Source organism: Camellia sinensis, chromosome 11 (assembly GCF_055761805.1).
Source record: "Camellia sinensis isolate YWXY chromosome 11, ASM5576180v1, whole genome shotgun sequence".
NCBI classification, from domain to species: Eukaryota; Viridiplantae; Streptophyta; class Magnoliopsida; order Ericales; family Theaceae; genus Camellia; species Camellia sinensis.
Window position 1 is genome coordinate 109264368 of NC_138971.1, and position 18065 is coordinate 109282432.

Sequence of the window (18065 nt, forward strand, 5' to 3'; positions counted from 1 at the left end):
AAGGCAATTCATATATAAACCTCCATAATGGCAAAAGTAGTATCAAAGGAATCAATCACATGTTAAGTGCAATTTACACATCCTCAGGGCTCCAATTACAGAATATAATGGCGCTGGGCAGGCGTTCACAAGGTGTACTGAATTCGCACACTTATGGATAATCAGGATTTTTCAAAGCTTCTTGAATGTCTATAACATTTGCATAATACCAAAAGATGACATTCCGGACAAAACAAAGGAATAATCGTCTCGGAATCAAGCACACCCGTTCACAACCGTCGGTGGCCGACTCGAGATCGATTAGTCAAACTCACCCGTACGAAACCGTCGGTGGCAAAAGGTATCTCGATCAAAGGTGCTACATAGGCTTAACGTCCCCTAGCACGAAAGGACGCCCCAAGAATGTCATCAAAACAAACATAATACCACTCACCGTAACCTGATCTTCCAAAATTCGATAACACTGAAGCAACCACTCTCCCATACACAACATATTCTGATCAGTCAAGGACAACTGTTCAGTACTGCTTATAGTCAAATCAATCTGCCATCATCAGTCCCCATAGCATCAAACCAACCAAGATGGGACAGTACACAAGCATCGTTCCTTAAGATACCCCATCACGGGATTTGTACAATTCAGTTCATCTATAACACATATGTCCTCAATAGTTGAAGGTTGGTTCTCAATGGTGTTCATAGGTAGATCAATCCATTGATAGCCTACAAAAGGTCTTTCAAATAAGTCAAACACTCCAAACGGATTCAAGTTTCGGGTCCATCAGTTTTCCTGCCAATAATAATCTGGTCATTTATTTATAGACAATTCTTAACCCCCTTTTTCAAAATCAACTTAGATAGAGGTTCTCATCAATCAATCCAAGTAAGGGTCTTGTCAGATTAAATTAAACAAAGGTCCCGTCAAATTATATCCAACGAGGGTTCTATTGGATCAAGTCAAATAGAAGTTTCCTCAAATAGGGTACATTTGATTCTGTAAAGCTCACTTCGTTTGTTTAAGCACATGGCTGATAGTTTCACAACTGCCCTAAATTTATCAGTTCTCAAGGTCGTATCAGAATCATTCATCATAACTATTCATATCAAAGTGTTTCAAATCACGTACAACACGGTATTATCCACATAAGTTCAGGTATAGTTACATAAGCATGCAAGTGTTCATATCAGGAGGTACGTATCACCATCAGTATAGCAGTTCCCAAATAAGCCTTATATGCAAGAACATCGTGCACAGTAATACATTATACAAAGTTCCTCGGGTACACATAGTATGGGATTGTTACGCAAAGGTTCCAAATTAGTCACATCACCCAGTCAACTTTCTACCAATCAAAATATATGGTCTCACAATTATAGAGTTCATCATTTAGGGCGCTCAACTTGGTCACACGACTACAGAATCATAATTCCAATGGTTTAGTCATTGAAGACGGTAACATAATAAATCACCCTGAGCATAGGTGTAGATATATATATGTGCATGTGCAGAGTCAATCAATATCTCAAAACGTATTTCACAAATTTCCCAAACGGGGCATATACCTCCAAAGAATACAGTCTCGATCATGTGGGTCTAACCAATCTAGATACACATGCAGCAGATATGAAATATATGCCGATCTGAATCAAATAATATCCCAAGCGAAGATGTACAAGCGTACTAATTCAGAATCAATCAACACATAAGCATTCATTTGTAAACAGTATAGATACCTGGGATAATGGTTACAACATTCTGAGTGCTTTCTGGGATGAGTGTGATTACTCCATCCTGAGTAGCAATTCCTACCACTGGTACGGATTTAGCCAAGGCAGAGGATTCATTCACATTTCGTTCAATCCGGGGACAGGTCCTTGCCGTATGGTCCATTTTACAATATCTATAACGAGCCCCAGAAGTCAGATAACAAACTCTTCGGTGTTTCTCACACTAGTGGTGGCAAAGGTTCTTTCCGTAGCGGCAACTGACGCTGTTGTCTCAAGATCTCTGCCAATTCTTGTACTACTTTTTCCGGACTATCAAGTCGGGCTGTGGAAGAACCTTCCAACCCGTATGCCCTTAATTTGCCCATACTCTACACAAATTCTTATCAAGCTTTACCAATACTGGGATGCCCAATACGAAATTAAACACAAAATCACATGAGTACATTCGCACATAGGCACGTTGTTATATTCTTCTTTCACATATCGTACGCAATTAATCACTTACGTAATAGATAATTGCATATTTATCAAATATCGCATGCTGAACATTTACTAAGTAATTATATACTCAAATCATGTTCATGTTTCACATAGACACCCGTAAGCAGAATTGAATGCACATAGACAACTTTTTCATGATGTGCATTATAACAAAACAAACTTATTGTACACATTAGTGTAACAATTTATATCTCATATTCGAATCATGTGTGGTATTTCTTTTAGCGTGACATATCATGTTGGTCAAGCATATCAACATATCTCATACCTAGGCCACGGTATTATTTCCCCCGGGCTAGGGCTTCATGACCATAAGCCACAGTATTATACCCCCTGGGCGAGGGCCTCCACTAAGGATACCACAACTATGTTCAAGGAAAATTTTGAACAATCATTAATTCATACAAACATAACATTTTAGGGGACTTTGTCATTTCATATCATCATAACATAATTAAGGCTAAACGTAACTTTATAGAGTTCTTACTCACCATCCGATTGAATTTGTATTATACTTGATACAAAAATTCACAAGTATGCATATACTAGAAGGCATACATATTCCAATGGTTTACAATGCAAGCAATCCACAAATTTATAGCACATAATCGTTCACATTAAACATTTAAGCGTATTTTTAATGCTTTCAGATTCGTATTATCACATGAATGCATCCTAGATCTTATCTAGACACTTATTGCTCTTTTGGACAAGTGTGTGAGTTATTAACTCGTGCTCTGATACCACTCTGTCACGACCCGAACCCGCCCCCATGGGTTAAGGACGTAATCGGCCAGTAATCCTAAGATCACCTACGACCTCAAACCAAAACAGACTTAGGGGGGCCAAAGGGAAGCCAAATTTAAAACTTTGTCCATAGAGCCGTGCTTATATGCACATCAAACAAACCATGCTCAGATATGTTAATAACCCACGTCAAAAATACAGTTTCACAAAATTCATTACAGATAGGATCATCTAAACTGAGTCAACCCATATCACAATTACATACTGATATACACAAGATCCTTGCCAACAAGACAAAATGGAAATACATAACAGAATGGCAAGGTTGAGTCTCGTGCGTGAGACACAAGGCTGACTCTCCAAACTCATGTTATTCCTGGCAGACTTCACTAGGGCTGGGTTTGAACTTCTCTTGGCTCACCTACAAAGACATGAATGAGCGTGAGCGATAGCCCAGTGAATAATATCATCAAATATGACAGTTACATCACAATATGTAGAACAACATGCTCCAAACGGCCTTGGGCCCAATTCATACTTCTAATTAGCAAATATATAAGACTATACGAAATGCAAATCAAGTAACCGTAGTTCCAACATTCTGGCCTTTGGCCCATTTGGGTTTCCATTCATGGCAAAACGGCCTTCGGCCCATTCACTTATGTCGAAATGGCCTTCGGCCCATCCATTTCTGTCAAAATGGCCTTCGGCCCATTCATTCATGTCAAAACGACCTTCGGCCTACTCGTTCATGTCAAAACGACCTTCGGCCTACTCATTCATGTCAAAACGGCCTTCGGCCCACTCACATGTGTCAAAACGACCTTTGGTCCATTCATTTACATCAGGACGACCTTTGGTCCATACATTTACATCAAAACGACCTTTGGTCCATTCATTCACATCAAAACGACCTTTGGTCCATTCATTCATTTCAAAACGACCTCTGGTCCATTCATTTCTATCAAAACGACCTCTGGTCCATTCATTTCTATCAAAACGACCTCTGGTCCAATTACTTTCATGACAGACTTCTGCCCACAATCCCAATCAGCAATTCCAGCAATTCATAAAGCTTATGAGGGAATAGACAATTGGACATTCACAATTATTCGAATATCGATATTACTCACAGTGATCGGCTTGTGGATTTGCCCTGGAGCTTGACCCTACACGTTTCATGAACACAAAAGGGTCATTAACAGTTCAATCCGTTCTTTAATTCACATATTCCTCTTTAGGCTTTATTATCATCTCATTAACTCATTTACAATGCTTAACATATGCCTAAGAGTGCTTGCAAGTGAAAGAGAACGGAAAACAGAACACAAAATACAAAAACAGAATTTCAGAAAATATGGTCCCCGCTCGAGCGTGGACTTCCCCGCTCGAGCGGACCCTTAGGTCTGTGAAAGTACTGGTTGCCTTCAATTCCAGCTCGAGCGTTAACTCGGCCGCTCGAGCATACTGCCTCTCTACATAGCTCCCCGCTCGAGCGTCAACTTCCCCGCTCGAGCGGGAACCATGTCTGCAGAAAATGCTGGGAGCTCGATTTCTCCGCTCGAGCATCACTTCACCCGCTCGAGCGGACGTCGAAAATCTGGGAATCCCAGGTTGAGTTCTTGAGCTCCATTCCGACTTTTAACCAACAAATCATGCATGTTGTAGCTCAAATATCACATATAAGTATACTAACAAGGTATAAACACCAAAACACCTTATTATGGAGCTCAATTTCAAGGATTAAACACTTGCATGTCTCAAATTGACACCAAACTCAATTCTATCATACATATTCATGCATTCAAAGCTCCCATCTTCAATTATTCAGGCATGCATGCCCATTTGACTTCATATTCACTTCAAATAATGTAATTAGTGCTCATTCCCATAAAATTTAACAAAGACATGCTTGCATGTGGGATTACACTACCAATCTTTCACAATTTCACAAATTACATGCTAGATTTTGTGATTCCATAGGAGTTCTTTACATGCATGCACATATAGTCTTCAAATTCATCAAAACCAACTCCTTTCATGTTCTAGATCACAAATTAATCTTCAATTCCCGAAATCACAACTCAAATTCATGAGTTAGGGGTTGGTTACTCACCTAGGAGCTTTAATCTTCCAAATTCTAGTCAATTCTTGAGTTAAATCTTCAAATCCCCAAGCTAGAGCCAAAAATTGCTCAAGTCTCTTCCTTTCTCTCTCTATAGCCGGCCTCTCTCTCACTCTCAAGTGTCTAACTCAGATTTTGAGTTTTTGAGAGAGCTAAAGGAGAGTGCAATGCAAATGTACAACAAGCCCCACTAACAAATATTTTAATATAAAATAATGGGACACTTAATTTATCAATTTAATCAGTTTAAATTGACCAGAATCAATTTTCAATTAAATTTCACCGTAGGCTCTAAAAATTATGCCAATCACAATGGCGTAATCAATTTCGGGTTCTATGGCCGATAAGGCCCTCAATTTAACTCCAAAACGGATTATTCAAACAGATATTCCTACGGTGAACAGGTAGAATTCCAAAGTCGCATATATTCACATAATGGCACACAAAAATCATATCAAAACATATAGTCACATACGTATTAGGGACCAATTAGCATACTACGGAACAGGGGTATTACACAAACATTGGAAGCAAGTGGAATGGGAAGAGGAAAGGGAGGAGGAAGAGGAGTTTAATTGCCAAACTTAGGGGATATGCATTCTTCCAACGATAGGAAAATAAGTACTCAACTTTCAGAAGAAAATTTTCCAAGTCACCACATCACTTCACCATATGTTGAGGGTGAGAATAAGGTGAAAAATGTACAAAGAGTTGTAAACACCCCATTTTTACCGACCTCAAGATTTAAACGTCATCGCTTGTGCACTCGATGATTATGATTGCATTTGTTAGCTTTGAGCGCCCGGAGTCCTTAGTGGAACGCCCTGTCTTTGAGCATTTAAAGCTTGTCCATTTTGTGCTTTGTTTTGGACCAAAACCTTGTTGTTTCAAGCCTGGAACTTGTGGTGACCTATCGGCCAACACCATGGGCTGTCAACCATGGCTCATGGTTGTCGGCCATTGGTGTAGCCGGTCTGCCACCAGTGGTGGTCGACGGCCTATGGTGGCCAATGGTGGCTGACGGCCACCAGTGTCATTTTCCAAATATTTGTTGATAGCTGTGACAGCTGTTAGCACACTGAGCTGCATCTTCCTACACGTGTATAGTAGGATGTTTCTAAGCTCAAAGACTATTTTTCTATATATATGGGGGTTCCTCCCCCATTTTTGAGGGTTAGCAATTTTGGAACCAAATTCTCTCCCTCTCTCTCTAGGCTTTGCTCTCTCTCTCTCTCTCTCTCTCTCTCTTTTAATTTTAAACACATTTTGTCATGACCCGAACCCGCCCCTATGGGTTAAGGACATAACCGGTTAGTAATCAAGGGATTACCTACAGCCTCAAACCAATTCAGTCATAACTCATCAAAGTATAGGGGCCAAACGGAAGCAACTTACAAATTGTCCATAGAGCTGTGCTTACATGGCACATCATACCAGTCCATATACATACATATTAATAACTCACGTCAAAATAAGTAATAACATAAAGTTTTGTACATACATCATCATTAAGTCTAAGTCAGCCGATCAAAACTATATACAACCGTAAATTAAGGTTCTCGCCGACATGACAAAATGTAACAAGTAGCAAAAGGGCGAGAACAAGTCTCGTACGTGAGACGCGTGGGCTGACTCTTCCAAACCTTGACTGTTTCACACAAACTTCACTGTGGCTGGGTTTGGACCTCCCTTAGCTCACCTACAGACACATGAATAAGCGTGAGTGAAAGCCCAGTGAAAAATATTAAATAAAGAAGATACACAAACGGTATTTAGAACAACGTGTTTCAAACGACCTTGTGCCCAATTCATATTTCTATCTAGCATATATATATAAATATAGGTCAAGTGACTATGGTTCCAAACACATCAAACGGCCTCAAGCCCAATTCATTCATATCATACGGCCTTCGGCCCATTCATTCATGTCATAGGGCCTTCGGCCCATTCATTCGTTCGTACGGCCTTCGGCCCATTCATTCTTTCATACGACCTTCGGCCTTTCATTCTTTCATACGGCCTTTGGCCCATTCATTCATTCATTCATTCATGTCAAACGGCCTTTGGCCCATTCATTCTTTCGTTCAAGTCAAACGGCCTTCGGCCCATTTATTCATGTCATACGGCCTCTGGCCCATTTATTCATGTGTCAGACTATCATTCGTATCATACGGCCTTTGGCCCAATCATCCATGTCCAACAGCCTTCGGCCCAATCAATTGTGTCAAACGGCCTTTGGCTCAATCACATGGCATAACAAATATTTGTCCCCAATTCAATGTAACAAACTTACAAGACTTATATGAAAATAAGCAGTTGGACAAATAACATAATTCAGATATCTTTGTTAAGATATTACTCACAGTGCTCTACCGGTGGATTCACCCTTGAGCTTGACCCTACACATTACATAACACATATGGGTCACAAACGATTCAATCCGTTCTTAATTCATACATCCCCCTTAGGCTTCTTTCTTATCCTTTTAATTCGTTCATAATGCTCAATGCATGCCTAAGAGTACTTAAAAGTGGAAGAGAACGGAAAACGAATCACAGAACATCTTTACAAAATTTTTGAAACAGGGGTCCCCGCTCGAGTGTGGACTTTCCCGCTCGAGCAGACCCATTAGGTCTGCAAAAGTACTGGTTGCCTCATTTTTACGCTCGAGCGTGAAGTCGGGCGCTCGAGATGAAAGTCTCACTACATGGCTCCCCGCTTGAGAAGACATCCATGTCTGCAAAACTTCTGGGAGCTTGTATTTCGCGCTCGAGCGGCACTTTCCCCGCTCGAGCGAACATGCCAAATTTTGGAAAATCCAGAATTGTTCTACAAGTCCAAACTCGTCCTCCAAAGGTCCAAAACTCATAATTTTGGTTTCAAAACATGCAAATACAATATATATCATGAGTATAAAAGCTAGATGAGGTCAATTGCTCAAAATCATGGCCCAATTCTTCAAAATTAATCAACATTCCTTTAGTGTAATTAAGGCTCATGCATTCAACCCTCATATAAGCTTCATATCTTCCATAATCAAACATGCATGTCAATTTTTTACCTCAATTCCATTTCAAATAGCACCAATGATGCTTAGAACTATGAAACTCAACAAAACCATTCTTGCATGTATGCTTCAATGCTCAATCTTTCGTAATTCACATATTACATGCTAGATTATGTAATTTTCATAGGAATTCTCTACATGCATGCACACATGGAATTCAATCTTAACTTAATCAACTCAACTCAAGATCTAACCCACCAATTAATCTTCAATTCACAAAATCACAACTCAAGCTCTTGAGTTAAGGGTTGATTACTCACCTAGGAGCTTTAATCTTCCAAACTTATGCTTAATTCTTGAGTTGGTATCCAAATTATTCATGCTTCAAGATCAAAACTTCAATTTCCTTCACCCTCTCTCTCTCTCTCTCTAGCTGACCCTCTCTCACTCTAAGGTGTGAAATCTGATTTTTGAGCTCCAAACAACAAAATGAGAGTGTAATTGGCCCTTTATATAAGACCCTCTAATCACATTTCTTTAGTAGTAAATAATTGAGCACTATTTCATTAATTTAATCTGTTTAATTTGATCCGAATGAATTTTCAATTAAATTTCACCGTACACTCTAAAAATTACGCCAATCACAATGGCGCAGTCAATTTCGATTTCTGTGGTTGATAGGGCCTTCAATTTAAATTCCAAAGCAGATAATCAAACAGATATTCCTACGGTGAACAGATAGAAATTCAAAACCACATATATTCATATAAACGACACACCAAATCATATCAAAAACATAATCACAATCATAATTAAGATTAATTAGCATAACACGGAATAGGGTTATCACAGTCTTCCCCCTTTTAGGAAGTTTGGTCCTCTAAACTTATTTTACCTTCGTCAAGAAACAAATGTGGATAGCGTAGTCACATTTCCTCCACTTTTTCCCACGTGGCATACGCCCCATAGTGTTCTTTCCATTCCACTTTCACCATTGGGATGGACTTGCTTCTCAATTGTTTCACCTGCCGGTCAATGATTCGTTCCGGCCACTCGGCATACTCCATATTTTCATCAAGAGCTACCCGGTGATAATCAATCACATGAAACGGATCTCGAAGATAACCCCTCAACATTGACACATGAAACACATTATGGATTTGTTCGAATCCCGGTGGCAAAGCGACTCGGTAAGCGACTAGGCCAAGCCTTTCTAGAATTTGAAACAGCCCAATGTAACGGGGCGACAACTTACCCTCTTTCCAAACTTGACTTGGCCTTTTATCGGAGTCACACGGATGAACACATGGTCACCTGCCTTATACTCAAGAGGTCTTCTTCGAACATCTACATAATTCTTTTGTCGGTCCTGAGCTGTTTTGAGCCTTTGCTGAATAGTTTTGATCTTCTCAGATGTGTCTTGCACAATTTTAGGCCCAAGTTCAGGCCCAAGTAAAGCTCTATTCCCGACTTCTATCCAACAAATTGGTGATCTACACCTTTTACCATACAAAGCCTCGTATGGTGCCATACCGATGCTGGAGTGGTAGCTATTATTGTATGCAAATTCTACTAGTGGCAAATAATCTTCCCAACTCTCCTGAAAATCTAAGGTACACATTCTCAGCATATCCTCTAATGTATGTATAGTCCGTTCTAATTGCCCATATGTCTAGGGGTGGAATGCGGTACTAAACCTCAGTTCTGTCCCCATAGCTTTCTCCAAACTCTTCCACAATCTAGATACAAATTTCCGATCTCTATCCGACACAATAGATACTGGAACTTCGTGTAAACGGACAATTTCATCAACATATATAGTAGCCAGTCTATAAGCATCAAATGTAGTTCTAACAGGTAGAAAATGTGCAGATTTAGTCAGTCTATCGACTACAACCCAAATAGAATCCATACCTCGAGGAGTCCGAGGTAGACCAACAATAAAATCCATAGTCACATGCTCCCACTTCCACTCAGGAATAGGGAGAGGTTGAAGTAGACCGCCTAGTTCTGATGTTTAGCTTTAACTTGCTGACATTGAAGGCACTTGGACACATATTCTGCAATTTCTTTCTTCATTTTAGGCCACCAATAGCTTTGTTTCAAATCCTGATACATTTTGTTGTTACCCGGATGCATAGCAAACACTGATTTGTGGACTTCATCTAAAACCCTTTTCTTTAATTCCGGAATATCTGGGATACACATTCGGTTTCGAAACCTCAACATTTCACCTTCAATGCTGAACTTTGCTTTCGGACTTGTCTCAAATTCATCAATCATTTTCTTGAGGAATTCATCCTCTTTTTGTTTCTGTTTAATCTCATCAACGATTGTCGGTTCAGCTGAAATAGCGGCTATCAATCCGCCCTGTTCACACAATACCACTTCAATCTCAGGCTTCTCAAAATCTTGCAAGATCTCTTTCTGTTCAGTAAGCAAACAAGCCATACTCCCTATCGACTTTCTGCTTAGGGCATCAGCAACTGTATTAGCTTTCCCGAGGTGATATTGGATTTCAGGGTCACAGTCCTTTATCAATTCAAGCCATCTACTCTGCCGCATATTGAGCTCTTTCTATGTAAAGAAATATTTCAGGCTCTTGTGATCGGTGTAGACTTCACATTTTGCCCCATACAAATAGTGCTGCCAGATTTTCAAAGCAAAAACAATTGCGGCCAGTTCTAAATCATGTGTCGGGTAGTTCTTCTCATGTGGCCTCAACTGTCGAGAGGTGTAGGCAATTACCCTCCCGTTCTACATTAGCACACAACCCAAACCTTTATAAGATGCATCACTGAAAATTACAAAGTTTTCTGTACTTGTGGGCAATGTCAACACTGGTGCAGTGGTTAGTCTTGTCTTTAGTTTATGAAAGGCAGATTCTCTTTCGTCATTCCATTCAAATGGTTTCCCTTTGCGTGTCAGTTGGGTAAGAGGTACCGCTATTCTTGAAAGGTCTTTCACAAATCTCCTGTAATAACCGGCTAAGCTCATGAAGCTGCAGACTTCTGTCACATTTGTCGGTGTAGGCTAATTCACAATTGCCTTTATTTTCTGTGGGTCCACTGAAATTACTTCCTTGTTGATCACATGCCCTAAAAAGATAACTTCATCCAACCAAAATTCACATTTCTTTAGTTTGGCAAATAATTTCTTTTCTCTAAGTGTTTGCAGGACAGTTCTCAAATGATATTCATGTTCAAGTCTATTATTGGAGTATATCAAAATGTCATCAATAAAAACCACAACAAATTCGTCAAGGTAGGTTTTAAAAATTCGGTTCATTAAGTCCATAAACGCTGCCGGAGCATTAGTCACTCCAAATGGCATAACAAGAAATTCAAAATGACCATACCTCGTTCTGAATGCAGTTTTCTCAACATCTTCTGCCTTTACTTTCAACTGGTGGTACCCGGATCTCAAATCAATTTTGGAAAACACTTGTGATCCCTGCAACTGGTCAAACAGGTCATCAATACAAGGTAGGGTATATTTATTCTTTATTGTTACCTTGTTCAATTCCGGATAGTCGATACACAAATGCAAGGTTCCATCTTTCTTTTTCAAAAACAACACTGGTGCACCCCCCATGGTGAACTATTTGGTTGGATAAACCCTTTGTCAAGCAGGTCTTGCAACTCTTCCTTCAGTTCTTTCATTTCAACAGTAGCCATTCTGTAAGGAGTTTTCGAAATAGGCTGGATGCCTGGCAGAATTTCAATCGTAAACTCTATCTCCTTGTCCACCAATTCCCCTAGTAATTCATTTGGAAACACATCTGGAAATTCGCTAACTATAGGGATACTACTCAATTCAACATTCACAAATTGTTCCGACAACACATAACACAAAAAACCTTGACATTCTTTCCTGATTAATTTACATGCCTTCATTGCAGATATTAAATAAGGTGGAGGTACTACCCCGTTACCCACAAACACAATTTCTTCCTGTTCTGGTGGTCTAAACACAACCCATTTTGTTACACAATCAATGGTGGCACAATATTTAGTTAACCAATCCACGCCTAGAATTATATCAAAGTGCCTAAAGTTCAAGGCAACAAATCCACATACAAAATAGCATTCCCAATTCGCATGTCACAAAAATGATATACAGATTCACACAATACAGATTCCCTAGATGGAGTAGACATACATAGTATATATGGCAATAATTCTAGAGGTCGACTCAGTCAAATGCACATGTTACGAAAGAGTGCATTGATCCGAAGTCAATTAACAACAAAACACCCTGATTACATATAGAAATAGTACATGAGACAACTGCGTTAGCATTCCGTGTATCGCCCGGAACAAGCGCGAAAACTCTCCCTTGCCTCACGGTATCCTCGGTGGTAGTAGATCTCATAGTATTTCTCAGCTTCGGGATTGATCTAGTTAAGCTAGCAGCTAGCTTCCCACTGTTCTGGTTACAATCTCTGGCCATATGCTCTTGTTTACCACATTTAAAACAAGCTCCTGACACATGGTAACAAACCCCACGATGCCTTTTACTACAAATATTACACATTAGGGATGTATCTCGGGAAGGATTCGAAATACTTGAGGAACCCGTATTCTGCTTTTTCAAAAATTTCTTCTTCAAAAAGAAGCCTTGTCTCTTACTGCCTTTCCAGTCTGTTGTTGGTTTAGTTTGTCTAGCTATATTAGCCTCTGATATTATGGCCCGGTCTAGCACCGCAATATAGGTTTCCAGTTTCAGGACATTTACCCTTTCTAGAATGTCACTTCGAAGCCCACCTTCAAAATGCCTCGTTTTCTTGTAATCAGTATCAATCACATGTGGTGCAAACCTGGCCAATTCAGTGAATTTGGCCTCATACTCAGCCATTGTCATGTAGTCTTGTTTAAGTTTCATGAACTCCGATACTTTCCTGTCACGGACAGATTGCGGGAAGTATTTATCATAGAAAACTTCCAGGAATTTCGCCCAGTCAACATCTTTATGATTTTCACGCATTAACATCCATCATCTTCTTACTTCGTCTTCTAGCATAAAGGTGGCCAGAAGCACTTTCTGTGTCTCCGAACAAGGGAACACCTCAAATAGTTTTTCGATACCGAGGACCCATGCTTTGGCTTTCAACGGATCTAATCCCCCATGGAACTGTGGTGGCTTCATTTTCTTAAATTCTTTGGAGAGAGCTATTATTTGGTCATCATTCTGATTATCTGGCACGGGTGGTGCCGGAGGTGGAGGTTGTGGTTGCTGCCACTGTTCTTGTTGCCTCAATGTCTCTGCCATTTCCTGAATCAATCTTTCCATCCTATCCATTCTGGCAATAGAGGACTCTTCTATCTCATCACCTCTTGTTCCCACCATCTGATTAGACTTGCATTATACTTTATACAAAAGATTCACAGGTATGCATATACTAAAGAGCATACATATTCAAATAATTTGCAATGCAAGCAAATCACAAACTTAAAACACATAATCGTTCATATTAAAACATTTAAGCGTATTCTTGATGCTTTCAAATTCCTAATTATCACATGAATGCATCCTAGATCTTTTTTAGACGCTTATTGCTCATTTGGACAAGTGTGTGAGTTATTAACTCGTGCTTTGATACCACTCTGTCATGACCCAAACCCGCCCCTTTGGGTTAAGAACATAACTGGCCAGTAATCAAGGGATTACCTACGGCCTCAAAACAATTCAGTCATAACTCATTAGAGTAAAGGGGCCAAACGGAAGCACCTTACAAATTGTCCATAGAGTTGTGCTTACATGGGACATCATGACAGTCCATATACATACATGTTAATAACTCACGTTAAAATAAGTAATACCATAAAGTTCTGTACATACATTATCATTAAGTCTAAGTCAGCCGATCAAAACTATATACAATCGTAAATTAAGGTTCTCGCCGACATGACAAAATGTAACAAGTAGCAAAAGGGCGAGAACAAGTCTCGTGCGTGAGACGCGTGGGCTGACTCTTCAAAACCTTGACTGTTTCACACAAACTTCACTGTGGCTAGGTTTGGACCTCCCTTGGCTCACTTACAGACACATGAATGAGCGTGAGCGAAAACCCAGTGAATAATATCAAATAAAGAAGATACATAAACGGTATTTAGAACAACGTGCTTCAAACGGCCTTGGGCTCAATTCATATTTCTGTCTAGCATATATATATAAATATAGGTAAAGTGACTGCGGTTCCAAACACATCAAACGGCCTCAGGCCTGATTCATTCATGTCATATGGCCTTCGGCCCATTCATTCATGTCATACGGCCTTCGGATTCATTCGTTCGTATAGCCTTCGGCCCATTCATTCTTTCATACGGCCTTCGGCCTTTCATTCTTTCATACGGCCTTCGGCCCATTCATTCATTCATGTCAAACGGCCTTTGGCCCATTCATTCTTTCGTTCATGTCAAACGGCCTTCCGCCGATTCATTCTTTCGTTCATGTCAAACAGCCCTTGGCCCATTCATTCATGTCATACGGCCTTTGGCCCATTCATTCATGTGTCAGACTATCATTCGTATCATATAGCCTTTGGCTCAATCATCCATGTCCAACGGCCTTCGGCCCAATCAATTGTGTCAAACGGCCTTTGGCACAATCACATGGCATAACAAATATTTGTCCCCAATTCAATGTAACAAACTTACAAGACTTATATGAAAACAAGCACTTGGACAAATAACATACTTCAGATATCTTTGTTATGATATTACTCACAGTGCTCTGCCGGTAGATTCACCCATGAGCTTGACCCTACACATTACATAACACATATGGGTCACAAACGATTTAATCCGTTCTTAATTCATACATCTCCCTTAGGCTTCTTTCTTATCCTTTCAATTTATCATAATGCTCAATGCATGCCTAAGAGTACTTAGAAGTGGAAGAGAATGGAAAATGAAACACAGAACATCTTTACAAAATTTTTGAAATAGGGGTCCCCGCTCGAGCAGACCCATTAGGTCTGCAAAAATACTGGTTGCCTCATTTTTAAGCTCAAGCGTGAAGCCGGGCGTTCGAGCTGAAAGTCTCACTACATGGCTCCTCGCTCGAGCGGAAATCCATGTTTGCAAAACTTCTGGGAGCTCGTATTTCCCGCTCGAGCGGCGCTTTCCCTGCTCGAGCGGACATGCCAAATTCTGGAAAATCCAGGATTGTTCTACAAGTCCAAACTCGACCTCCAAAGGTCCAAAACTCATAATTTTGGTTTCAAAACATGCAAATACAATATATATCATGAGTATACAAGCAAGATGAGGTCAATTGCTCAAAATCATGGCCCAATTCTTAAAAATTAATCAACATTCCTTTAGTGTAATTAAGGCTCATGCATTCAACCCTCATATAAGCTTCATATCTTCCATAATCAAACATGCATGTCAATTTTTTACCTCAATTCCATTTCAAATAGCATCAATGATGCTTATAACTATGAAACTCAACAAAACCATGCTTGCATGTATGCTTCAATGCTCAATCTTTCATAATTCACATATTACATGCTAGATTATGTAATTTTCATAGGAATTCTCTACATGCATGCACACATGGACTTCAATCTCAACTTAATCAACTCAACTCATGATCTAACCCACCAATTAATCTTTAATTCACAAAATCACAATTCAAACTCATGAGTTAAGGGTTGATGACTCACCTAGGAGCTTTAATCTTCCAAACTTATGCTTAATTCTTGAGTTGGTCTCCAAATTATTCATGCTTCAAGATCAAAACTTCAATTTCCTTCAACCTCTCTCTCTCTCTCTAGCCGACCCTCTCTCACTCTTAGGTGTGATATCTGATTTTTGAGCTCCAAACAACAAAATGAGAGTGTAATTGGCCCTTTATATAAGCCCCTCTAATCACATTTCTTTAGTATTAAATAATTGAGCACCATTTCATTAATTTAATCTATTTAATTTGATCCGAATGAATTTTCAATTAAATTTCACCATAGGCTCTAAAAATTACGCCAATCACAATGGCGTAGTCAATTTCGGTTTCTGTGGCCGATATGGCCTTCAATTTAAATTCCAAAGCAGATAATCAAACAGATATTCCTACGGTGAACAGATAGAAATTCAAAACCACATATATTCATATAAATGACACACGAAATCATATAAAACACATAATCACACTCATAATTAAGATTAATTAGCATAATACGGAGCACGATTTTCACAGTCTTCCCCCCTTTAGGAAGTTTGGTCCTCCAAACTTATTTTACCTTCGTCGGGAAACAAATGTGGATAACGTAATCGCATTTCCTCCTTTTTTTCCCACGTGGCATCCGTCCCATAGTGTTCTTTCCATTCCACTTTCACCATTGGGATGGACTTGCTTCTCAATTGTTTCCCTTGCAGGTTAATGATTCGTTCTGGCTACTCGGCGTACTCCATATTTTCATCAAGAGCTACCCGGTGATAATCAATCACATGAAATGGATCTCGAAGATAACCCCTCAACATTGACACATGAAACACATTATGAATTTGTTTGAATCCCGGTGGCAAAGCGACTCGGTAAGCGACTGGGCCAACCCTTTCCAGAATTTGAAACGGCCCAATGTAATGGGGTGACAAATTACCCTTCTTTCCAAACCTGACTTGGCCTTTCATCGGTGTCACACGGATGAACACATGGTCACCAGCCTCATACTCAAGAGGTCTTCTTCGAACATCTACATAATTCTTTTGTCGGTCTTGAGCTGTTTTGAGCCTTTGCTGAATAGTTTTGATCTTCTCAGAAGTGTCTTGCAAAATTTCAGGCCCAAGTAAAGCTCTATCCCCGACTTCTATCCAACAAATTGGTGATCTACACCTTCTACCATACAAAGCCTCGTATGGTGCCATACCGATGCTGGAGTGGTAGCTGTTATTGTATGCAAATTCTACTAGTGGCAAATAATCTTCCCAACTCTCCTGAAAATCTAAGGTACACATTCTCAGCATATCCTCTAACGTCTGTATAGTCCGTTCTGATTGCCCATTTGTCTGGGGGTGGAATGCGGTACTAAACCTCAGTTCTATCCCCATAGCTTTCTGCAAACTCTTCCACAATCTAGATACAAATTTTGGATCTCTATCCGACACAATAGATACCGGAACTCCGTGTAAATGGACAATTTCATCAACATATATAGTGGCCAGTCTATAAGCATCAAATGTAGTTCTAACAGGTAGAAAATGTGCAAATTTAGTCAGTCTATCGACTACAACCCAAATAGAATCCATACCTCGAGGAGTCCGAGGTAGACCAATAACAAAATCCATAGTCACATGCTCCCACTTCCACTCAGGAATAGGGAGAGGTTGAAGTAGACCGCCTGGTTTCTGATGTTCAGCTTTAACTTGCTGACATTGAAGGCACTTGGACACATATTCTGTAATTTCTTTCTTCATTTTAGGCCACCAATAGCTTTGTTTCAAATCCCGATACATTTTGTTGTTACCCGGATGCATAACAAACACTGATTTATGGGCTTCATCTAAAACCCTTTTATTTAGTTCCGGAATATCTGGGATACACATTCGGTTTCGAAACCTCAACATTTCGCATTTGATGCTGGACTCTACTTTCGGACTTGTCTCAAATTCATCAATCATTTTCTTGAGGAATTCACCCTCTTTTTGTTTCTGTTTAATCTCATCAATGATTGCCGGTTCAGCTGAAATAGCGGCTATCAATCCGCCCTGTTCACACAATACCACTTCAATCTCAGACTTCTCAAAATCTTGCAAGATCTCTTTCTGTTCAGTAAGCAAACAAGCCATACTCCCTATCGACTTTCTGCTTAGGGCATCAGCAACTGTATTAGCTTTCCCGGGGTGATATTGGATTTCAAGGTCGTAATCCTTAATCAATTCAAGCCATCTCCTCTGCCACATATTGAGCTCTTTCTATGTAAAGAAGTATTTCAGGCTCTTGTGATCTGTGTAG